General features: G+C 43.2%; 1 protein-coding gene across 5 annotated transcripts in view; it reads right to left on the bottom strand.

Annotated features, from left to right (window-relative positions):
• LOC126184543 (cAMP-regulated phosphoprotein 21) overlaps nucleotides 1–25,662 on the bottom strand; it is a 1,287,166-nt gene that overhangs the window by 1,125,937 nt on the left and 135,567 nt on the right. For all 5 annotated transcript variants that reach the window (XM_049926953.1, XM_049926952.1, XM_049926954.1 and 2 more), the window contains exon 2: nucleotides 11,257–11,367. The gene's annotated coding sequence lies outside the window, so the exon portion shown is untranslated. The remainder of the gene's footprint in view (nucleotides 1–11,256; nucleotides 11,368–25,662) is intronic.

Genomic DNA, 25,662 nt, shown 5'->3' with positions numbered 1-25,662 from the left:
ACGCAGAATCGGTTATACAGGGTGTTACAAAAAGGTACGGCCAAACTTTCAGGAAATATTCCTCACACACAAATAAAGAAAATATGTTACGTGGACATGTGTCCGGAAACGCTTACTTTCCATGTTAGAGCTCATTTTATACTTCTCTTCAAATCACATTAATCATGGAATGGAAACACACAGCAACAGAACGTACCAGCGTGACTTCAAACACTTCGTTACAGGATATGTTCAAAATGTCCTCCGTTAGCGAGGGTACATGCATCCACCCTCAGTCGCATGGAATCAAATGGCTCTGAGCACTATGAGACTTAACAGCTATGCTCATCAGCCCCCTAGAACTTAGAACTACTTAAACCTAACTAACGTAAGGACAGCACACAACACCCAGTCATCACGAGGATAAGAAAATCCCTGACCCCGCCGGGAATCGAACCCGGGAACCCGGGCGCGGGAAGCGAGAACGCTACCGCACGACCACGAGCTGCGGACCGCATGGAATCCCTGATGCGCTGATGCAGCCCTGGAGAATGGCGTATTGTATCACAGCCGTCCACAATACGAGCACGAAGAGTCTCTACATTCGGTACCGGGGTTGCATAGACAAGAGCTTTCAAATGCCCCCATAAATGAAAGTCAAGAGGGTTGAGGTCAGGAGAGCGTGGAGGCCACGGAATTGGTCCGCCTCTACCAATCCGTCGGTCACCGAATCTGTTGTTGAGAAGCGTACGAACACTTCGACTGAAATGTGCAGGAGCTCCATCGTGCATGAACCACATGTTGTGTCGTATTTGTAAAGGCACATGTTCTAGCAGCACAGGTAGAGTATCCCGTATGAAATCATGATAACGTGCTCCATTGAGCGTAGGTGGAAGAACATGGGGCCCAATCAAGACATCACCAACAATGCCTGCCCAAACGTTCACAGAAAATCTGTGTTGATGACGTGATTGCATAATTGCGTGCGGATTCTTGTCAGCCCACACATGTTGATTGTGAAAATTTACAAAAATTTGCAAACATTGCACTGACTGCAAAACCACGTTCGTGACGAACACTAACCTGTTGATGCTACGTACTGATGTGCTTGATGCTAGTACTGCAGAGCAATGAGTCGCATGTCAACACAAGCACCGAAGTCAACATTACCTTCCTTCAATTGGGCCAACTGGCGGTGAATCGAGGAAGTACAGTACATACTGACGAAACTAAAATGAGCTCTAACATGGAAATTAAGCGTTTCCAGTCGCATGTCCACATAACATCTTTTCTTTATTTGTGTGTGAGGAATGTTTCCTGAAAGTTTGGCCGTACCTTTTTGTAACACCCTGTATACTGCATTACAAGTATAGCCCAACAAGCAATTACGCAGGTGGTCGTCATCTTTTGGCTCGTCAGTGCATATCTGACAGTATATTACGATTTCTGAAGCCATTTGCGTCATTTTTCCGTTTCAGGGTTACTTTGACCACTGGTCATTGTTACTCCAGGATTACATATGCGACAATTATTAAACTCTGTTGGTGCCAATGACAGCGTGGGATTATAGAATACAAACATTAACCATCGGTATACAGGCGAAGGCTCATTTGTAACTGCTAATGTGTACATAACTAAGAAAAACAAATGTCAATCAGATATTGCTAAAACTGCAAGCCGCAGTGATTTAGACAGTGAGTCACATATATCACATAATGTCAAATATCTCAGAAAAAAAGGAATGAAGTTTGTTTGGCCACAAGTTGACTAGATAATGAAGAACAGATAACGTTAGTTCTAACTGCACCGGATGTTTTGAACCGAGGATTTAGGTTTAAGAGGAAAGAAACTGAAGATATTATGCTCAACTAAATTTGGAGCTATATGTTGTTACTGCATCCTAATACGCTTCATTATATTTATAATATTGATGATGGATCACACTGATTTATGTACCATGCTAAATATTTTCTTTTATGAGGCATAATAAAGCACTCAAGAAAGCTTTAGATCAATGTACTTATTTCTGAGTGGTCAAAGCTTCACTGTGTTTTTGAAATATTGATCAGATATGGGATGGTAGTTCACAGTTATGGTGGAAGAATAGGCCAGTCGTGCATCCCCGAATCCATGCTAATTTGACATTCTACAATATTTCCATTAATTCCTCTACATTTCAGGAAACGTATTGTACTAGTTAGTATGCAATCCTCTCATACAATCCCCTATGTTCGCCAACACAAATATCAACGGAATTAAAAAATAGTCATGAAAATTACATTTGAATATGAAAATCGGTCAAAATATGACAGGTTTACGTTACTTCATAGACTACAGCACAATAGAATACTGGCCGTGCGGATACCCTAGCTCCGTGTACGAGATGCGGCGTACGTGATATGCCGTTTCAGCCCTAACGGCCACAGGCAGCGGTTGTAGTAGCGACGTGCAGCAACTCGGAGTCGATATCGATACCTGCTGTAAGCCGCGATAGTAAATGCACCACTGAATAAATGATGATCTGTCTCTGTATCCTCGAGCGTAGTGCCGCAAATACTATGTCCATTATTTAAAATCTATTTAGTCTACGAGGTGCATTCAAGTTATAAGGCCTCCGATTTTTTTTTCTAATTAACTAATCACCCGAAATCGATGAAACTGGCGTTACTTCTCGACGTAATCGCCCTGCAGACGTACACATTTTTCACAACGCTGACGCCATGATTCCATGGCAGCGGCGAAGGCTTCTTTAGGAGTCTGTTTTGACCACTGGAAAATCGCTGAGGCAATAGCAACACGGCTGGTGAATGTGCGGCCACGGAGAGTGTCTTTCACTCTCCGTGGAGCCAGTCACTAGGAGCCAGGTCAGGTGAGTAGGGAGCATGAGGAATCACTTCAAAGTTGTTATCACGAAGAAACTGTTGCGTAACGTTAGCTCGATGTGCGAGTGCGTTGTCTTGGTGAAACAGCACACGCGCAGCCCTTCCCGGACGTTTTTGTTGCAGTGCAGGAAGGAATTGGTTCTTCAAAATATTTTCGTAGGATGCACCTGTTACCGTAGTGCCCTTTGGAACGCAATGGGTTAGTATTACGCCCTCGCTGTCCCAGAACATGGACACCATCATTTTTTCAGCACTGGCGGTTACCCGAATTTTTTTTGGTGGCGGTGAACCTGTGTGCTTCCATTGAGCTGACTGGCGCTTTGTTTCTGGATTGAAAAATGGCATCCACGTCTCATCCATTGTCACAACCGACGAAAAGAAAGTCCCATTCATGCTGTAGTTGCGCGTCAACATTGCTTGGCAACATGCCACACGGGCAGCCATGTGGTCGTCTGTCAGCATTCCTGGATGACACTTTCCGCATTTTCAGGTCGTCATGAGGATTGTGTGCACAGAACCCACAGAAATGCCAACTCTGGAGGCGATCTGTTCAACAGTCATTCGGCGATCCCCCAAAACAATTCTCTCCACTTTCTCGATCATATCGTCAGACCGGCTTGTGCGAGCCCGAGGTTGTTTCGGTTTGTTGTCACACGATGTTCTGCCTTCATTAAACTGTCGCACCCACGAACGTCCGCCGCTCGTGGTCTCGCGGTAGCGTTCTCGCTTCCCGAGCACGGGGTCCCGGGTTCGATTCCCGGCGGGGTCAGGGATTTTCACCTGCCTCGAGATGACTGGGTGTTTGTGTTGTCCTCATCATTTCATCATCATCCGGGAAAGTGGCGAAATTGGACTGAGCAAAGACTGGATAATTGTATGGGCGCTGATAACCACGCAGTTGAGCGCCCCACAAACCAAACATCATCATCATCACCCACGAACGCACTTTCGACACATCCATAACTCCATCACCACATGTCTCCTTCAACTGTCGATGAATTTCAATTGGTTTCACACCACGCAAATTCAGAAAACGAATGATTGCACACTGTTCAAGTAAGGAAAACGTCGCCATTTTAAGTATTTAAAACAGTTCTCATTCTCGCCGCTGGCGGTAAAATTCCATCTGCCGTACGGTGCTACCATCTCTGGGACGTATTGACAATGAACGCGACCTCATTTTAAAACAATGCGCATGTTTCTATCTCTTTCCAGTCCGGAGAAAAAAAATCGGAGGCCTTAGAACTCGAATGCACCTCGTAGATTGAAAATAGTTGTTGCTGTGTCTCCGCCAGCTGCGGTACACAGCAGCAGCATACGAGGGCGTAACATAGCAGGCAGTCTCGTTTAGCGACGCAAATACACGGTCCAGGCACAACAATTTGATCACTGCCTATGTTCGCCGCTGACGCGCCGTAACCTGTCATTAACGGCAAGTTTCAGTGCTAGCAGTGGAGGACACATAAAGCGTGCCGGGGGGACGCAGAAAACAATGCAGTCGTTCCATTGCGGAAACGGAGCGATTTACCTGACATCCAAAAGGGCATTATCATTGGTTTTCAGGCAAAGGGTGGGAATGTTTCCGAAACGGCTACGTTTTTAAGCTGTTCACGTGTCGCTGTGGTTAAAGTATACCTTGCGTGGCAAAATGGCGCTATTCAAAACCGGCGCCGAGGTAACTGTGGAGCAACACAGGCGATACATGGGAGGGGAGAACGACGGCTTTGGAGATGTGTACGAGCGAATAGACGTGCAACTGTTGAGCAAGTGACCGCTCAGACGAACCAAGGGGCTGCCAACAGTGTCTCCTCAACGAGCGTTGCTGCATATGAGCTTCCACAGCAGGCGCATGCTTTATGCATCCGTGCTGACTGCTGTTCATCGGTGACGAAGGCTGGAATTCGCACGACGATACCGCAACTGGACGTCCACTGAATGGTGACAGATGGCCTTTTCAGATGGATCACGCTTTATGCTCCATCGGACAGATGGCCGTTGGCGTGTACAGCTGAAATGACTGAAAGCAAACACCGTGGAACAAGGAGGTAGCGTTATAGTCTGGGCAATGTTGTAGTGGTATTCCCTGGGTAATCGCATCATTCTGGAAAGCACAATAGAACAACACAAATATGTGTCTATTCTTGGGGAACTTGTCCACCCCTACATGCAGCTTGTTTTTTCTCGGGACTATGGCATCTACCAGCAGAACAATATAACGTGTCACACTGCTCACAGTGTACGTGCGTGGTTCGAAGAGCACCAGTTTGACGTACTCCCCTGGCCCCCAAACTCCCGTGATTTAAACCCAACGGAGAATCTGTGTGACCACCTCGATCTGTCTGTTCGCGCCGTGGATCCTCAACTGAGAAACTTATCGCAGCTGGCCACGGCACTAGAGCTGCCATGACTCCAAATCCCTGTCGGCATCTTCGAGAACCTCACTGACTTCCTGCACGCCTCGCGGCGGTCCGCGCTACAAAAGGTGGCCCTTCAGGCTTTTCTGGGGTGGCCACATTAATCTGACTGGACAGTGTAGTATGGTCAGTCGCCTCCTAGATGGCGCCCATACCAGAAACTGTTTTGTGCTCCCACACAAGACATTCAAATAGGCCATTCGTCTGCCAGTAGTTACGTCTGCAACCATAGACAGCGCTGAAACCCGGAATTATTTGTTGGAACTGCCAAATAGTTTACCTAGTGACATTCGTACGTTGAGCGCATGATTTAAGCAACCACATGCCGACACTCGACCAGTCATCACGCAGTCATCACCTAGCTCTTAGCAGTTATCGCCCAGATCCAGCACTTCTTCAGTTCTATAGCTGCCTACAAGCTATCTACTGTGCCGACCAGTTCTAGTCGTCAGAGAGTTTACACCGAATTTCTGACATTTTGAATAATGTTTGTTAATTGAGAAATTGAACTTAAACTCTCTCCATACTGAATTTCAATAAGGTTAGCTAGTAACCATCTATTTTGTTAGGTTATACTGGAGCAGAGCTTTACATCAGTGCCACTCCTTCTCTGGAAACCAAAGATGAGTAAATTTTGACATACCTTATTTCAATAAAGATTGTCGTTTCTCACGTGTTGCCTAGAGATTTTGTTTTAGAGATATTGCCTTGCGAAGGGTATGCAGTTAGTGTGCAAGCAGGCCACTTCCATTAAGCTACGGATGTCTGTGGCAAGGGGTCCGCTTCTTTCTACCTTTATGTCGTGCTACCTTTGGTGTACACAACCGATAAGACTCTACTTTCAACTTTAATTCCGTAGCCTCTTACCTCACGCAGCAATGTTTAGATTAATGTGAATCGGAAGTAAAGTAGCCAGCGACTACATTTTTCAATGCAGACTCTACGAATAGGCTACTTAAATTCGAAACATCATAAGAACTATGACTAATAATAGAAAGTGAAGTAGCCCTTTGTGAAGTGTCAATATAAGACTATAAGATGTGAAATGATCTGCATTTTTATTAGAACAGTGTCCTCAAAATCGATCGAGAAAAATTTAGTTCTCGTACGCGTGTCATGAAAACACGCACCGTGCGGCGCCGGTGTCTCCGCCGCAGCGCAGTACGAAACGCGGTCTGGAAACGTACCGCCGCGTCCCGGGACGTCGTGTGCGCACTCGCATTAAACACCACGTCCTACATAAGTGAGCTGCGAATTTAAACGCTGTGGCTGTCACCGCACGTTTCAGCCACGTCAGCGTGGGAAACGCCTACTCGCACTTTGCGAAGGAAACGTTCCGTTGTGTGGGCGAAAGAAAGAAAAAACTTTCCAATTGAGCGGCTGAACCTATCTTCCAGCCAACCATGCAATATGACTTTGTACAGTCATTCACACGATACAGATGCAAATCCTAGGAGGACAACTACGAACCACCTCCCAATATTTTATTTCCGCCGTTCCCACAACGCTCACTTCAGACTTCAATCGCATTGTATTAAAGAAATAGAAGTAAATGTTTCAAATCCCCATCTAGCTTTTCATATTTTGCTTTTACTTGATTTTTTCTAAAAATTTTAAAGTATATGCTGGGATGGTTCAGTTGAAAAGAACACAGATGACTTTCTTTCACAACCTTCCCTATGCGAGCGTGTGCTCTGTCTGTGATGACGTTAAACAGTAATCTTCTTTGTTTCTTTCGAAAACCATGGAAAGCACAGCCGAGCTGATCGGCCCCATCGAATGAAACTATCATTATCACAAGTTTCCTCTTCAATACTCTGCAGAAAGCATTGGAGCTTAATTCGCGCCACCTGTGAGGAGTTTGATGATCAAGACGTGTACATTGTCATTATTCTTCCCTTTCTACCTAATGCTTAAGCTTTCTTCTAACGTAATGATTGAAGCCAGGGGTAAGTGACCTTCGCTTTTGAGTCAGACATTTTTCTGGTATGACATACAAATCTGAATAATCCATTTTATGTTTTCGGTGTTCTCTTCTCTTCCAATTCTGTATACAGAAATACTCCAGATTGTCACAGAGCTTTTCATAATTCTAAATGTCACCACAATAGTGGATCGAGTATTAACGGCAGTAAGCAACGCATCCGACCTGTGTACTAGGTCTAGCATATAAATATTTTATGATATGTAATAGAAATTTTGAACTCCGCCACTGCTGGTCCCAATCACAGGGCCTCATCTCGCAAGTGATGGGAAAGGAGGAAGTGGAGGAGTAACACCTCGTACAAAAACCTAGGTCCATCTGGCTCCGGGTGGTAGCGCCCTGTGAGGGCCCCTGCCTAGGGTTACAGGTGAAGCCCCAAAATCCAGACGCTTCTGTGTGGTAGCCACCGGTACTCTAGTCAGTGTCTGTTGGCTCTGTGACCTCGGCTGTGATTGAATCTTCTGGAACTCAAAACTCCAGTGAAATTATGTGAGATCCTTTGTGATTTCACCACCAAAACCTCAACACAAACCAATAATCATGACAGAACAATGGAAAAGAATCTGCTACAATGGGCCCCATTCAGTAAGACTGGGTAACAGACCTGATCATCGGCTTCCAGGGATATCGGATTCCAGGCATGTCATGAAGAGAAGAATCGGAGCTTCTCAAAAACCCTCAAGATAAACAGAATATTTTACACGGGAACACTCAACACAAACACACTACTGAAGACAGGTAAATTGAAACATTTAACAAACACCATGAATAAATTTAACATCAAAATTATGGCAATACGGGAAATACGATTCGAAATGAGAACTACTTTGATTCGGAAAATTACAGAATATTTAAGGGGAAACCAGCCATATCCGTTCCAGGAAGTAATCTCAAACTCTTCGGAACAGAATTTGTAGTACACAAACCGATACTGGACTCTGTAATAGATTTCACCTCAAAATCAGATAGAATTTCGACACTCACGATACGATCTGGAAACAAAGCCTATACACTAATTATTTCACATGCCCCCATAAATAATTATAACAAGAAGAACCCAGAGATGATAGAGGAACTCTGGGAAGATCTGGAAGAAACTACCAGCAAAATCCCCTAGAATCACGTAAAAGGGGATTTCAATGCCCAGTTAGGCATGGAAAGAAATTTCCGACACACGACCCACAAGAAAACAAACAAAAATGGAGAGAACTTGATAAATTTCTGCAGGAATGTTGAGCCGAAAATCAAGTCAACGCAGTTCCAGAAACCCCACAGAAAACTAATAACTTGGAAATCCTCCAACAATGCTCTAGGAGAATTTCAGATAGACCACGTAGCAATATTCATTAAAAACGCTAGATAAATAATGAACGTAAGAACTAGGAAAGGAGTTTTTTAGTCTGATCATCACCTTCTCCAAATCAAAGCAAAATTTGTACCCAACAGACAAATCGAGAACCAACAGACCTTTCAGAACAGAACCGGAGTACCTGCAACTAAACAAGAAAGAAATAATAGAAGAAATTATGAAATTCAACAACAACAACTGGACAGAACTGTCAGAAAACATTAGAGAACTGATAAAATTGGCGCAAGCACCGAGAAAAAGGGAATATCGATAGTGGAACATGACATGCAACAGAGCCATAGAAGACAGAATACAAGCCGGGAAAAAAATTTAACAGCCATAGAACACAAGAAAAATGGGAAGAATTCAACAGGATACAGACAAACACTTCAAAAATAATCCACAGAGAAAGAAGAGGTTATGAAAACAACAGGTTGAAGACGATAGAAGAGGACTTCACCAGAAACAAAACACGAAATTCTTACAGAATATTCCAAAAAAATATTGCAGGATATCCACCTCCAAGGTTATGCTTCAAAAGACAAGATGCAACACTGGAGACAAATCTGAAGAAAAACTGTGAAATATTAGCTCGATACTTTGACACATTACTCACCTGCGATGAACCAAAATAGAGATTACAGTTTATAAAATCAGAACCTAACCAGGACTCCGAACCCCCAACACACGAAGAAATAGTGAAAATAATAAAATCATTGAAAAATAACAGAGCACCAGGAGAAGACGGACTGATTACACCCAAAATACACAGAATAGTAAAAAACATCTGGGAAACAGAAAAGGTGCCAGAAGGATGGAAGTCAGTCCTAATACACCCCTTCCACAAGAAAGGAGACAAAACAGACCCTAATAACTATGGAGGAATTTCGTTACTGCATGTGACATACAAAAGTATATCCAAAGCTCTGTTAAATTGCCTAGAACGTCAGACGGATCCACATATCGGAGAGTACCAAGCAGGGTTCAGGAAGGGAAGATCGTGCAGTGAACAGATCTGGTGCCTGAGAACAATATTGAGAACGAGAAAGTCCAGAAACACCCACAATAACATTTGTTGATTTCAAGAAGGCCTACGATTCCGTAGACAGAGAAACACTTTTCAGTACACTGGAAGAAATGAAGATAGACAACAAAACCAAAAACCTAATCTAGGAAACATCAGCAAATACGAAATCCAAAGTGAATTTCATGCGAGAGATCTTGGAACCGTTCGAAATTAAAACATGAGTGAGACAGTGAGATGGCCTGTCACCCATTTTATTTAACGCAGTCTTATAGAAAATAATCAGCACATAGGACAAAGGAGTCAATGGGGTAAAGATGGGGAGACACAAAAACAGAACCATCAACATAAAATGTCTGGCCTTTGTCGATGATACAGCCATCATAACAAATAACAGAAAAGAAGCCAAAGAAGCCCTAGAGACACTACATGAAATCACAGCCAGAATAGGACTACAAATTTCGTGTGAAAAAACCAAGTACATGGACACAAAACCCACAGACAGAAACCCATTGGTAACGAAGTATGGAAAGTTAGCACAAGTAGAAAGTTTCAAATACCTGGGAGAAATTATACAGAAAACAGGACTAAATTCGGCAGACAGTGAAGAAAGAGTTGCAAAACTACAAAAAGCTTACAGACTTACATGGAATCATTACAACAAAAGAAGTATTTCCGTTAATGCCAAATTAAGACATTACAAAACAATAGTCTTACCAAAAGCCTTGTATGCCTCAGAAACGACAGTAATCAGAGGAAGAACGAAACTCAAGGAAATGGGAAATCAAGAGAGGAAAATTCTGAGATAGATCTATAGGCCATTTCAGAGACAGAGGATCTGGATAAAAAGACCAACAAAAGAACTGTACAAACAGACAGAGACAATTACAGACAACATCGGAAAAAGAAGGGCAAAATTCTATGGGCACATTTATAGAATGAACAAAAATAGGCTGATCAAGAGGATTTTTAACATAGTGATGAGTAATACGATGAAAACTAACTGAGCAAAGGAAACCACTGAAGACCTCAAGAAACTAAATATGTCTACAGAAGAAATAACAGAGAAAAATACAGAGAAAAAAATAAGGAAACAGAAATCCGAGGAAACACCAAAAGAGAAGAAACCAGGAAGGAAGTGGACAGAAGAGGAAGAAGAAACCCAGTGAATATACGAGAGGTTTTTGGGAAGAGAAAAGAATGAGACAAAAAAAAGTGCCATGAAAATTGATTCTGTTTTAACGCTGTCCTAATTCTGGAATTACCGATGCTGATAATAATAATAATTATAATTATAATTATAATAATAATAATAATAATTATTATTATTATTATTATTATTATTATTATTATTATTATACAAATTTTGAAAAGCAGTCTGCGAAAATTTCTTTTTTGTTTTCCCGCTCTACCCTTTCCTTCGACACTAACAGTGTTCACTGGCACCTAAAGTCAATTTCAGTAGTTACACTGAAACACACAACACTGATGATAATTTAGAAGTATTGAAAGATAAATGAGACATTTTGCATTCCGTATTACTCCTTTTTTTATTTAGATTTCCAGAAACGGTAAGTAAATCTTACTTCAATGGATAGCAAGGTATATATGTGTTGTGGACCTACCAGTTCCTCTTACTACACCGGAACTCCCTGCTATACGGAGAACGAAAGTGACTGATACTTGCCCTGTTGGCATCAAATGAAAGACGATTGGCTGCTTCCGCTCACAGCCACCTGAAACAGAAATATTATACTCATGAGCTGAGCAGATATTATGGCGCTTAATTCTAGGTATATGTATACAAGAAAAATGAGTACGCTTATGCAACGCAACATTTGTAAAAAAGCTTAGCAATTTTGTATGATTATAATAGTATTAACTGGTGCACAATATCTAAAATTTTAGCAGCTGCCAGTCATAGGTGAGCTAAATAACATAAATGTAAATGAAAAACGGTTAATTAATATTTTTAAAAACTTGTAGAACGTCGCTTGTTAATTTACGGAAGTCACGTCTGCAAAAAAAAAAAAAGCTACGTGCTACTAGCATTGTTAAGATATCGCTGCAGTTCTATGGATCACTTATTAAATAATAGCAGTGCTTTAACCAATGGCTTTCTGAGCACAAATGTCCTACGTCTCCTCTCAAATGCTTTCACTAACGTTTTCACAAAATTGGTTTCAGGATATAATTGCGGTTTGTTTAGCTGAACACATTTAGTAGGTGAAAATGGCCTTTTCAATGTTTCTGTTTCTTTCAGCTGGTGCACCGTTCAGCACCGTGTTCTTCAGTTGGTTTTACTACGCTGAAGTGTACGTTGTAAACACTACTATATTTAAAATGTTATCCAACGTGTGTCAACATCTGTGATCATTTCAGTAATTAACTAATGAATTAATAAAATATAGGAACTGCTTGTGTCTGCACTTTATGTAGTTTTGCTTTCCGGAAAGATAAAATTGTTCAGAAGACTACATCATCCCTTCCTGCCGCCAAACGGTATATGATCGAAAGCAGACAATTATTTGTTGCAGTGGAAAACTCTATCAGAAATGCCACAGTACGTATTAGTTAGCATATTAGTACATTTATTCATTATGATCCTCCAAAATTGGAACTACTCATTTGCTGAAGAAATGTAAATATAAATATCGTGTGACATCTTTAGGTGGAATATCCCACGGGGTGGATTCAGCCGCCTGTCGGAAAGAGTATTGTTCCTCCGCGCACATTGGCTTCTTCCCTTGCCGATATATTGAGAGTTGTGTGTTGCGTGTATCTGCAGTGTGTAGGGTAGTGTAATGGATGCATGTATAGTGTAGTATTATGTCTGCGTTGCGCGATGATGATGATGATGACGATGACAGGAGGGAGAGGGTGAAGCCCGTGTCGGTAAGTAGTCTACTCCTCACGAATAATACAAAGCCGGTCGCCAAGCTTAACTTCCCCTTCCGACGGACGGATCACCGTCGACATTGTCACATGCCCTCTCTTCATAAGACGCTAACAGGACGTTTGGAATTGAAGCTAGAACTTTGGCGCAAAGACTGGTGAGCAGCAACTTTATGCCACCACCTCTCTTCCTCTTGCCGGTCAAATACTGGCAGTGAAAATTTAATCTGGGATTCAAACTAGCTTACATCCGAGTCACGCCCCGCCGCTCAGGCGTGCATTAGCGACCTCGGCTACAGAGTCAGATGCTGAAGAAATGAATTTGTGTGGGAGATAAACTTATTTCAAGTAATATTTCGCTCAGGCGATTAACCCCAGTATAGATTTCTCCTAGGAGAAGTTTACTGCCTCAGGGGCATGCAGCTGTTCTCCCCTATACTTGGAAATGAATTACAAACTGGGACTGATGACCTCAGATGTTAAGTCCCATAATGCTCAGAGCCGTTTGAACCATTTGAACTGAAGATCTGCCTTATACTCGACACTGGCGGTCGACACCAGCTGATGGCCGCTGCCAACAAATAATGGCTGGTCTGTACCCCTAGAAGAATACAACAAGACTGCGCGCAGCCCTTTTGGAAGACAGTGTGATAGCTGCGCCGACTCAGCAAGCAACTGTAAGAATGTATAGACCCACAACGACCTGACTACGTAAAGCTACGTCAAGTGATCATACGTAGGGACTTCAAAGAGTAAATTACACATCCCGTCCCAAGTTACGGTCATTGCGTGACAACAGTGCTGTATTGTCAGAAGAGAATACATGCTTCGGACTCCTGCAGAGACAGTTCTGCCGCAGCAAGGATAAAAGGTGCAAAACAGTGTTCGAATGAAATGGCGAGGCAACTGGAAACGCACTCCGAAGTTGAAGAACGCGGGATAGTACGATTCTTGTGGACAAAACGTCTGAACTGCACACATTTGAAATTCTGGCAGTATACGGATCGAATGCAATGTCGCGTTCAGTAGTGAAGTGAAGTGAAATAGTGGCAACAATTTTCCCAGGGATGCCAATCGTAAAGGCTCAAAACATCGACGCTGACGACAGTGTACAGGCAGTAACTGATTGGCAGCAATGGCAGATTTTCCAACGATGAGGACCTCCACACAGAGGTTCTCGAACGGCTCCTTGACCCATGAGTGGATCCCCATCGTTGACGATTTGAACGTTTAGTAGAACATTCTGATCGTTGTTTACAGGGACTTGTGGCTGTATTCGAAGACAGCCACTTCGAAGTGTAGTGCATCATTCAGTAAAAGTTAGTTGGTCTGCCATAGTAAACAGTAACTTACTTTTTGACGTCCTCTCGTATATACTCAAGATGACGACCGAGTGCTCCTCGGTCACTATCAAGTGGTAACTTACCACCGTGTGGTTGCTGACCTCGCCCTTTCACACGGTGTTTGACTGTTATAGGTACAAGTAAAAGGGGTGAGCAGAGGATAACGAAACAAGCAAATAATTCCAATAAATATATGTCCGAAAACAAATGGTTTCGCTAATACGACGTGTCCACAAGTGCCGTCATGCCAATGGTACAATACTGTTAACTTCTAAGGATACGTTGATTTCGTAACACTGCAAGTGATGCGTAAATTATAAAGAGATAAGGTGTCTTCGTTTGTTTTTATCATCGTTCCGCATACTTAAGTAATGAAAACTGGCGCTTCGACAACATGTGCATCAGCCGTGTCTCGCCAGTACACTGGCCTCCCATGTCCCCCGATTTGAACTCGTTGGATTCTTTTGTGTGGGGATATCGAAAGGCTTTGGTGGTTTCCAGCCCTGTTGATAAACTCCGCGAACACATTGGGGACGACTGTCAGTGCATTCCGAATGCACCTGTGATATCGATGAGGACACATGCTGGAGCCTGCCTTCACGTGAACAGTAGCAATGTGGAACGCTTGTTCTAATGCATTTGTCCTCAAGTGCGTATCTGCAGTTTGGATCGTTGGAGACGTTCTGATAAGTTGTTCATGTGCCTATTCTAATACGTTGTACCGAGGCCATTGGTTTACGGCCTTATATTTAGTAAGATTATTTGCTTATTACATTGGCCACTACATGTACCTTTCGTTTTTACCTGCGTCAAGCACGCTGTATAGACTTTGAACTGGGCGTGGCGGCGCTGGTTCATCTCTATGCCTCAAAAATGGTTCAAATGGCTCTGAGCACTATGGGACTTAACATCTGAGGTCATCAGTCCCTAACTAACCTAAGGACATCACACACATCCATGCCCGAGGCAGGATTCGAACCTGCGACCGTAGCGGTCGCGCGGTTCCAAACTGAAGCGCCTAGAGACGCTCGGCCACACCGACCGGCGGTTCATCGCTATATCAGGCACTGCTTCCATACGGCGTGCCCGTCTTAACCTTGCAATATCTTTGTTTCACTTTGGTACTCAGCTGCAAGCTGTCGTCTTATTGGAAGTGTTATTACAAGTTTTTCCCAGAACATGTTAACCCTCTTGTTGAACGTCTTAGAATGCTAATTTTATGTCCCATTTCCCAATAGTATTTCTCTGGATAGCAGAGTCGAACATGCCTATCACGATAAAATAAAACTATATGGTTCCAGAGACCTTTTAAAGTCTCAAACATCTGTGGTGTATGTATGCAGAATGAAGTGACAAATGAAAATTTGTAGCAAAGCTGGGATTCGAACCTAGGCCTCCTGTTCACTAGGCAAAGCCTCCTGCTCACTAGGTAAATGCACTAACCACTACGCTACTCTGGCACAGTGAATTTGCGCAACTGCACAGACTACTGTATCACGCCTCCCTCCTCAATCCAAATTCCCATTCACGCCCCAGCCCACTTGGTGTTCCCCCTAAACTCGAACAGGAGGAAGGCGTGCTAGGGTAGTGCGTGCAGTTGTGCAAAGCCATTGGGGCAGAGTGGTGTCGTGGTTAGCGCATCTGCCAAGTGAACACGAGACCCAGGTTGGAATCCTGGCCTTGGTACAAATTTGCATTCGTCGCTTCAGTCTGCATATACATCGTGATTAATTATCCGTTGTTCTATAGTGAGCACGGTGCATTTTACCGCCAGGCCTCAAGACTGACATGATGTTATTTCCTTTGAGGAACCACAAAATTCTGTGCTGTTCTGCTTGCTGACACCTCCTGAAACTGCTTGCGATATTTGGTTGGTTTTAGTAGCCAATTTCGTGTAAGGCTTATCGCAGTTGTTGTTGTTTTGTGGGAAGAGACCAAACTGCGAGATCATCGGTCTCGTCGGATCAGGGAAGGACGGGGAGGGAAGTCGGCCGTGCCCTTTCAAAGGAACCATCCCGGCATTTGCCTGGAGCGATTTAGGGAAATCAAGGAAAACCTAAATCAGGATGGCCGGACGCGGGATTCAACCGTCGTCCTCCCGAATGCGAGTCCAGTGTGCTAACCACTGCGACTTATCGCAGTTGATTCAGTTCTAGTGCCACCAGAGATAGTTTCCCCTTGATGAACCAGATTCCATAGAGCAGTGTGGTTTTGGGCTGAATGGTGGAGACTGAGATCGCGTAGATACCGGTCTGCATGAGTGGGTTGTCTGAATACGCTGCGGCTAAGACTTCTAATCGGCTTTCAGAGAACCAAGATCGAACGGAGAGTGCAGCGACGTGGAGTTCATTATTTCGAACCACAGGAAACTTGTTCATGGAGAACTTTGAACATATCGTCGGGACGCGACTGCCGCAATGCTGGATAATTTTTATCACTACGTTGAAGACATCTTTGTTGCCTGGCTACATGGACGTGAAAAGCTGGAAGAGTTCTTGGAACACATCAGTTCCATGGATGACCACATCAAATGCGTGATGGAGACAGAAAGAGACGGTGTCTTGCACTTTCTTGTCGTCCTCGTTTGCCGAAAACATAATGGAAGTCTCAACCACACTGTATACGGAAAACCCAGACATATGGATCAGTATTTAGACACTTTCAGCCACCACCATCAATCCTAAAAGCGCACTGTTGTGAACAGCTCTTCATTCATTTCAAAGGATATTTTCGTTTTTCAGTTAATCTGTTTCTCAGTTGACTTTGTTTGACTAATCTTATCCAACTGAGCCGGTGCTCCATCTGTGGATCTCAAGAGTTCTGAAGGATAATATTTGGTAAGCTCGTGTTACACGTATTACACTAAACAGCGGTTACATAGTATACATGGCGTGGGTGCAGTCTAATACACATACGGAGTGTGGGAGAGTTACTTGCCTTGTCATAAGTTTACATGTTGGTTATGTTGTCCATTCGTAGCCCAGTACAACTTTCACTTGTCAGATTATCGTAAATTACGGGTTTCAAAGGTATTCGCTCTCTGGGCTGCAGCTAGTCCCTGAGCTACTGCTTGCTACGTGCTGCTATTATTTCCAATCTGGATTCCTAGCAGCGACCACGCCCTTCATTCTAAACGGACGGTTGTTTGCGAGCGTTCCGTAAAACCATCTCTAAATCACCGCCTTCAAAATCGTATGAAGCAGATAGTCGTTTTGGTCTTAATAAAATGGTAGCCAGATCCAAGGCTTCAGACAAACGGAAGCCCCTGTTTGATTACAATTTCCTCAGCATGGTTTCTATCGACTTCTTATCTAAGCAGCCCCATAACCTTGGAGCCTGTGCCATCATACTGGCTTATATGTACCCAATTTCACTGGTATATTATTGACTGTGTTGAGTGACAGCTGATTTAAAGCAGGAAATACTTAGTACTCTGAAAGACGATCGCTGAACCACAAACCTAAGGACCGGCTGCTGCCGTAAACACATTCTCGCTGCTATATCCGTATCTATGGCAGATAATTCAGAACCCGAGACATAAAAGCAGGTATAAATTACGATTGGAGCGATTTTTATGCTGTCGGAAAATAAATTTACTAAATTAGTGCTACATCTTACGTGAGAAATATCGAGGATATTTTATGGAGACAAAAGAGAACCCCTGAAGAATTTATCCAGATGCTATACCACCGGAAATCTGTGGACAATCACGGAATTGCCAAAACTGTTCCCATAATGTTACGAAGCCGCGACTACCATAGTAGCAATGAGAATAAGTATGTACACTCATCAGACAAAACATTATGACCACTGCCCACCGCGACGTTGGATGCCGCATGGTGGCGTTCTGGCCACGTGACGCGGTAACAAAACACAGGCGGTGCATCACCCTAGTGGATATATGGGTTTGCAAATGGGGAAATTCCTTGAGATATGCGACTTTGACAAAGGGCAAATTATTATTATGCAGAGCATGTGAACGATTATCTCGAAGACGGTGAGGCTAGTCGAATGTTTACGTGCTACTGTCGTGAGCATCTACGGAAAGAGGTAGACGGACAGTGAAACTACCACTAGGCGCTAAGTGGTTGGACATCCACGACTCTTCACAGAACCTGCGGTTCGGAGACTCGTCTGCTCTGTGGTAGCGATCTATGGTATCTCTGCTGAAACAGCACAACGCTGCTGCACGCACAAGTGTTTCGGAGCACATTGTTGAACATAGAGCACAGCAGCAGACCACCCCTATGTGTTCACTTATTGACCCAACGACACCGTCAGTTACTATTGCAGGTATTCGACCGTCGATTAATGGAAACGTGTCGGCTCTTAGTGGTAATCACATTTTTGCTACACTAGGCCGATGGTCGTATCCACAAACGCTGTCATAGAGGTGAACGACTGCTCGAAACGTGCAGCGCGCCATGGATGCAAGCTGGTGGGAGAAATATTATGTTATGGGAGTCATTCTCCTTCGCTTGCATGGGATCTGTGGTAATAGGACACACGCTGACACCAGCGAACCACCTCCTTCATGCTTGATACCTTCCCCGGCCGCGATGTCATCTTTCGGCAGCTTAACTGTCCTTGTCTCGGAGCCAGAACCGTGCTACAATGGTTTGAGAAGCAGTGCAGTGAACTCCCGTTGATGTCTCGGCGACCAATTTCGCCTGATGTATGCACCATCGCCGCGTATGCAAATCAGCGGCTCGTTCTTTACTCGAATTACGTGACCTGTGCGTAGACATCTAATTCCACATACCTCCACAAACCTACAAACATACTTTCAGATCTCTGATGCGCAAAATCAGTGATGCATTTAGTTCTAAAGACAGACAAGCAGGCTATTAAGCAGGTAATCACAATGTTTCGGCTCATCAGTCTATAGCCGAAGAGTTTGAGGCTCTGAACACTATGGGACGTAACATCGATGGTCATCAGTCCCCTAGAACTTAGAACTACTTAAACCTAACTAATCTAAGGACAGCACACAACACCCAGTCATCACGTGGCGCGGGAAGCGAGAACGCTACCGCACGACCACGAGCTGCGGACCCGAAGAGTTTTCTCAGTGGTCAAACGTTTCTCTTCAAAGATACAGCGTTGTCAGAAATTGAGCTGAAAGAGTCCAAACTTTCCAAAACAATGCTCAAACGAATTTTATTTCCCAGGCTGTGACTAGGATATGAACTGAAGCATATATATGAATATTAGAACAAGGGGAAAATTTCTAATCGCGAAGACGGCGTTGATATGAATAAAATATTGTTTCTCAGTTTGCAAAATAATCTATGAGAAACTATTATTTATACGGATTTATAAAGCATTCTCGTTGTGTGAATTTCACTCACGTGGATAAAGGAAAACACTACGGTTAACTTGTTTTTGTTTTCAGTGGTTTATAGCGAGCGTAATTTTAGACGAAGTTGGTGCTGATTTGAATGGCGTCCGCTCCTTCATTTTCAGCTACTAATAAATACGTTGCAAAATTCAAACGTTGCAGATGGTCCACAAGAAGGAAGATTGCAACAACAGACGCAGACATTGAGATTGTGATGTATACAGGGCGACGCAGCTAACGAAGGTTACCCCAGTATATCCAGAAGGAGTAAATGTATGGAAGTGAGATTTTCGCTATGCTATATTCGACACCGTGGAGAATTTTGTGAAGACGCAAGTGATTTTTAAAGATTATGTTTGCCGAATTATGACATACATTCGTTGTTTTAATGGAACTATGTATTTTTTCCGAGGAATTTGAAAGGGTCCTTCTGAATCGAATCCACCGACATAACGTGCGTGAAATTTGATCAAAAATGAACAAGATGAATGCCCAGCAATTCACTGTCCTGCCTTCAGAAGGAGAGGTCCTGCAAACGTCTGCTCAATGTCATGTGAGAAAACTATTAACTCAAGCGTAATTCGTGTGTTTAATATTATTATTACTATTATTATTATTACTGTCACATTAAGTGCAAAAACGATCTTGAACACTAATAAGTGCTGTAAATCGCTTCTGGACAGGCAATATTGCACGTTGAATTTCACACACAAAATGGCTTGCACGCTCCCTTGGCTTAGCGTCACTGAACTTTTATATGTGGTGAAAAGTAAAATAAGATATCTACCACGAAACACTGACGACTCTCGAAGACAAGAAATGCCGTATAACTTGTTTGTGGGACCTTGTCTTCTGGCCGTGGCTCTGTGGTACTTTTGTCTTGTCACTATTTGATCAAGTTCCACGCTTCTTAAATCCTTGAAGTCCTCCTCGAAGCCTCTTTTCGAGCCACGGGAACAGGCATGTAATTTAATAAAAAAACTTCGGTGACATGATACGACAGCTGTAAGTGTTAACATAGCGTAGCTTTGTTCCGCAAGGTTTACACATGAGTGTTGAGTCAGCTAAAGCTATGAACCCATTCTATGTAATTCAAATGCATACAGCTGACTTCTTTGACTTTACACACGGTCCTGAAACTGTGTTGCCAGTTTAGGCGTGTGAGATCTTCAAACGCATGATTAAAGTGTCTCATACTCATCGATCTCAAACAGCTGTAAAACATTCTTACTATGAAACACAAGAATGGAAGAACGGAAATATTCAATGAATTCAAAAGAAGAAATGGCATGTCAGTTGTATGTCATGCCGTACTTCATCTGAAAGATCAGCCATATTTATGAGTTGCAGAACAAAGACCTGTTGACAATGTTGCCATTTCTTCCTCAACAGCACAGGGACTTCTACAGTAAACATTGCAACATCTTATGATAAGAACTGAGTTGTGTACGAAACAGAAGTCAGTACTGAAGGACTTTTTCATGAATTTAATTTTGTTATTCTCTTATGAAAAATATCGAAACGAAATGAGGCGTAGGTTTCGTTGACTACAGATCTGCTAGTTAAAATTTTACTGCTGTATTTATGTGTTCGTATTATCACAAATAAAGCTATTGCCTCTGTACTAATGGCACTTAAAAAAAAGCCTTTTTTGTTGGTTACTTTGACCCAGTTTCGTGGTATGACACTTAGAACGTTCCTTGTTAAATTAGTTTCTAATTTGTCTATTTTTCTATTTTTTGCCGTGATTTGGTGGGCACCATAGTTCTGAGGTATGAGAACACCTTCTCAGTGTTTGGGAAACTTATAAGTTATGTAAAAAAAACATTGTTTTTGGTTCTTCTGAAAAATGTGAGATAGGCACTTAGAACGTTTTCCATTACCGCTCTTCAGTTAAGGATGCATGAAATGGCTGATACCGCAGACATATCACAAGAAATGACGTCGTACATGTTACATCAACGATTGGCTACGTTAGAGTTAGCTGCCGCATGTGTTGAATGCTAACCAAAACCTAAAGAGAAAACGAATTTCTCATAAACTGTGGATCGTTTTAAAAGGAGTCCAACTAGCTCTGTATACCTATTGATTATGGTGAATGAGACATCGCGCCAGAAACCAACCAGCGGACTCTGGAGGTTCGATAGTGGCGAGTGAATGCCACCCCTCCTGGAGGGGTGCTTGCTAGAACGGTGTCCTGATTAGCGACAGCTTTACTTTTTAATGAAGGCTGAAAGCCACGATCCATCGCATCCGCGGTCACTGGACGGAATCCATGACTTCCTATCGCTGTTACACGCAATGCAAAATCGTGAGTTTTGCCCGCATGTGAGTATAGTCTGTAATCGACAGTCCTGATACACCTCTTCAGGACCTAGGGACATACATTATTAACTACTTTAAAATTCGGCAGCAAAGCATACAAGTATACAATGAAGCAAGGAATGTATCACTTAAAAGCATAAAAACGAGACTCCTTTAGTTTTATACAATTTTAGTTGTTTTCTCCAGCCACTCCACCTCCGCCTACGGTACGTATACAAGTCGGCTAGGCTCCTCTTAAGCTCGTATATGTTTCATTCTAATAGACATTCTACAGTTGCGCGAAACCACAGTCACACAGGGAATAATCTTTTAGAAACTACTCCATTATGGTCCTCCATTTGTTCATTCATGTCCCCACTCTGCTAAACCTCGTTCAAAGTTTTCCACAGAAGTTAAAACTCTCAGTTGAACTGGCTAAGACATTCACAAGACTACAGTTGATAGCCCTGTAGTGTATGTGCCCTACATCTGGTTCTACTCATCTCCTGTGTTAATGTACTCTAGCTCTTTACTTATCCTCATGTAGGAGGTTTCAGGCCTAAAACATCTTATCTAATGGGGCAACCAGAGACGTTCTTCATCCTCTTAATTTCATGTCTAGCTTCAGGGTTATTTATCAATCCCCTAGAATTTCAGAAGACAATCGCCCGAAAACAATAAGACACAGAATAATGACACATGTGCGGTTTTGCTTCTTGACCCATTTTTCTCAGAATGATTTTAAACCTGTTGTTTGTGAATTCTGACTTCATCAGAGCTTCCTCGACTGCCATATGTGACAATGCTGTTGGCCGGGAGTTGAGCACTTTACCTGCAATGTCCATTTCTTCAAAAATGGTTCAAATGGCTCTGAGCACTATGGGACTCAACTGCTGTGGTCATAAGTCCCCTAGAACTTAGAACTACTTAAACCTAACTAACCTAAGGACAGCACACAACACCCAGCCATCACGAGGCAGAGAAAATCCCTGACCCCGCCGGGAATCGAACCCAGGAACCCGGGCGTGGGAAGCGTGAATGCTACCATTTCTTCATTACCAAACTTCTTCACCCAATACTGTCCATTGTCGATGTCCATAGTAGCGTCCCCATACGCTTTCTTCAGAGGTGAGGTTTCAAAAATTTTTAAATCTGAATCAGGAAGCAAAACCCTGAATTCTTTTAAACTGGTTTTGGCGCTTGTGTTCAACGATCGAGCAAATGTGTAGGCGGTCGCAGGTTCGAATCCTGCCTCAGGCATGGATGTGTGTGATGTCCTTAGGTTAGTTAGGTTTACGTAGTTCTAACAAGGGAACCTCCCCATCGCACCCCCCTCAGATTTAGTTATAAGTTGGCACAGTGGATAGGCCTTGAAAAACTGAACACAGATCAATCGAGAAAACAGGAAGAAGTTGTATGGAACTATGAAAAAAATAAGCAAAATATACTAACTGAGTAGTCCAAGCGCAAGATATGCAACATCACAGGACATTGTGAGCCAAGGAGCTCCGTGGTCCCGTGGTTAGCGTGAGCAACTGCGGAACGAGAGGTCCTTGGTTCTAGTCTTCCCTCGAGTGAAAAGTGAAGTTTTTTTTCAGGCAATTATCAAAGTTCAGGCACTGACACATAATCAACTTCGCTCTCCAAAATTCCAGGACATGTTCAGATTTGCTTGGACATATGCATGATTTGACGGTCTACGCACGGAGAAATTTGAAAACGTTAAAAACACATGTTTTGACAGAACACAGGGAAAACTGTACGACTGTGAAACTATTGTATTCATTTGTTGCTGTTTATGTGACAAACTCTTATGTTTTCATCACTTTTTTGGGAGTGATTATCACATCCACAAGAAAACCTAAATCGGGCAAGGTAGAAGAATCTTTTTACCCATTCGCCAAGTGTACAAGTTAGGTGGGTCGACAACATATTCCTGTCATGTGACGCACATGCCGTCACCAGTGTAGTATAGAATATACGTGTTTTCCTGTGGAGGAATCGGTTGACCTATGACCCTGCGATCAAATTTTTTCGGTTCCCATTGGAGAGGCACGTCCTTTCGTCTACTAATCGCACGGTTTTGCGGTGCGGTCGCAAAACACAGACACTAAACTTATTACAGTGAACAGAGACGTCAATGAACGAACGGACAGATCATAACTTTGCTAAAATAAAAAAAGTGAACTTTTCACTCGAGGGAAGACTTGAACCAAAGACCTCTCGTTTCGTAGTTGCTCACGCTAACCACGGGACCACAGCGTTCCGGAGCTCCCGTTATCCTTGATGTTGCCTATTTTCCGCATGGACTATTCAGTTTGTACATTTTGCTTATTTTTTTCATAGTTCCACACAACTTCTTCCTGTTTTATCGATTGATCTGTGTTCAGTTTTTCAAGGCCTATCCACTGTGCCAACTTATAACTAAATCTGAGGGGGGGGGGGGTGCGATGGGGAGGTTTCCTTGTAAGTTCTAGGGGACTGATGACCTCAGATGTTAAGTCCCATTGTGCTCAGAGCCATTGCTTGGTGGCTATGTTAACGGTAGTGTTGTTTAGCGGACAGTTCAGGCTATGATCTGTATTAATTCTGCCGTTATATGTTCATTGTAATTCTTTATATGAAACACGAGGCCTTGATATTTCATCCACCCTCGTATCGGTATACAGAAAATCTCTAAAAGTTTCGATTCGTAATTCGCGCCGTGGCGTAGTTTCAGCAGGGTGACAGGCATGTGAGAACACGTAGGCCGGTGCCGGCCACGGCTTGCCAAACTTGACACGTGCCGGGCGTGCGGGCCGCAGGTGGGCCACGGCTGGCCTGTCACTCGCCTTCGCTCGGTCCTTCTCGGAAGTACCCGAAGAGCGCGACATCTCATTTAGCATTGCGGGTCGCCATCCTGCGGTCGGCACAGCTCTCTCAGTTCGGCAGAATCGCGGTGTCAGCGCTGTTTACAATTCGCTTTCTTTTTCGCGGTATGAAGGACGTTCATAGGTCCAGTGGCTGTTTGCGTAAGAACAGACAGTGTAGCGATCTATAGTCACAATCCTTTAAAATGAATGGGTACGACAGAAGAGAGGGATGAAAATACTCAATTCGCATAGGTGACAGGTACTGCTTATTTGCTACGAAACGGCATTATAGTACGATGCAAAAAGAATTTAAACTTTTACATGACAATGAAAGAGCAAAACTTGTAACGATCGACAGACGGGATTCATTTTTCTGTATAGCACTCGAAGGAACTGTTGGTACGAATCGTAAAATTTCTGAAGTCTCGACCATTATTCCATTTTCAGTTGCAACTTGTCCCACACTGCTTACAGTAAAACACTGCACTGTAACGTCTTTCCGATTTGATGGAGATGCCTTTAAGAGAAAAATCTGAGCCAGCTGGGGCGGCCGGGCGGTTCTACGCGCTACAGTCTGGAACCGCGCGACCGCTACGGTCGCAGGTTCGAATCCTGCCTCGGGCATGGATGTGTGTGATGTCCTTAGGTTAGTTAGGTTTAAGTAGTTCTAAGTTGTAGGGGACTGATGACCTCAGAAGTTAAGTCCCATAGTGCTCAGAGCCATTTGAACCATTTGAGGAAAATCTGACAAAGATAATCCAGTTCCTAAGCTCACTGGCGTCAAAGAAATCGTGTGGTTTTAAGAATTCATTGTGGCCTTGCAAGAATTACAACGATAGTTTTATAATGGTTTAGAGGACACTGTCAGTCTTACATCTGTTTCCGAGCTGTTTTCGAGACCGTTTGCCGTTTCAGCTGAAAGCGCCTCTGTTCCTGTGCAGTTGTAGCTGATTGTCCTATAAGGTAATTCTAGTTATAATGACAAATCTTTTTACGTTAAAACTGCCCAGGACGTCTGCATTGCTTGCTAAGGTAGAGTTTCCAAGTCTCCATAATGGGGTTACAAAATTGCTACAATATTTCGATCGACATATTTGTGTGGAAGACCTTTTTTCGATTATGAAACTGAAATGAAATGAAATGATCGTATGGCATTGTTGGCCTGGAGGCCCCATGAGGGGAAGTTCGGCCGCCGTATTGCAAGTCATTTTTAGTTGACGCCACTTCGGTGATTTGCGAGTCAATGATGATGAAATGATGATAAAGAACACACAACACCCAGTCAAAAAAATGGTT

Source organism: Schistocerca cancellata, chromosome 4, assembly GCF_023864275.1.
Source record: "Schistocerca cancellata isolate TAMUIC-IGC-003103 chromosome 4, iqSchCanc2.1, whole genome shotgun sequence".
NCBI lineage: Eukaryota > Metazoa > Arthropoda > Insecta > Orthoptera > Acrididae > Schistocerca > Schistocerca cancellata.
Note: the sequence above shows the minus strand (reverse complement) of the source record. Positions and strands in the feature narration are given on the sequence as shown.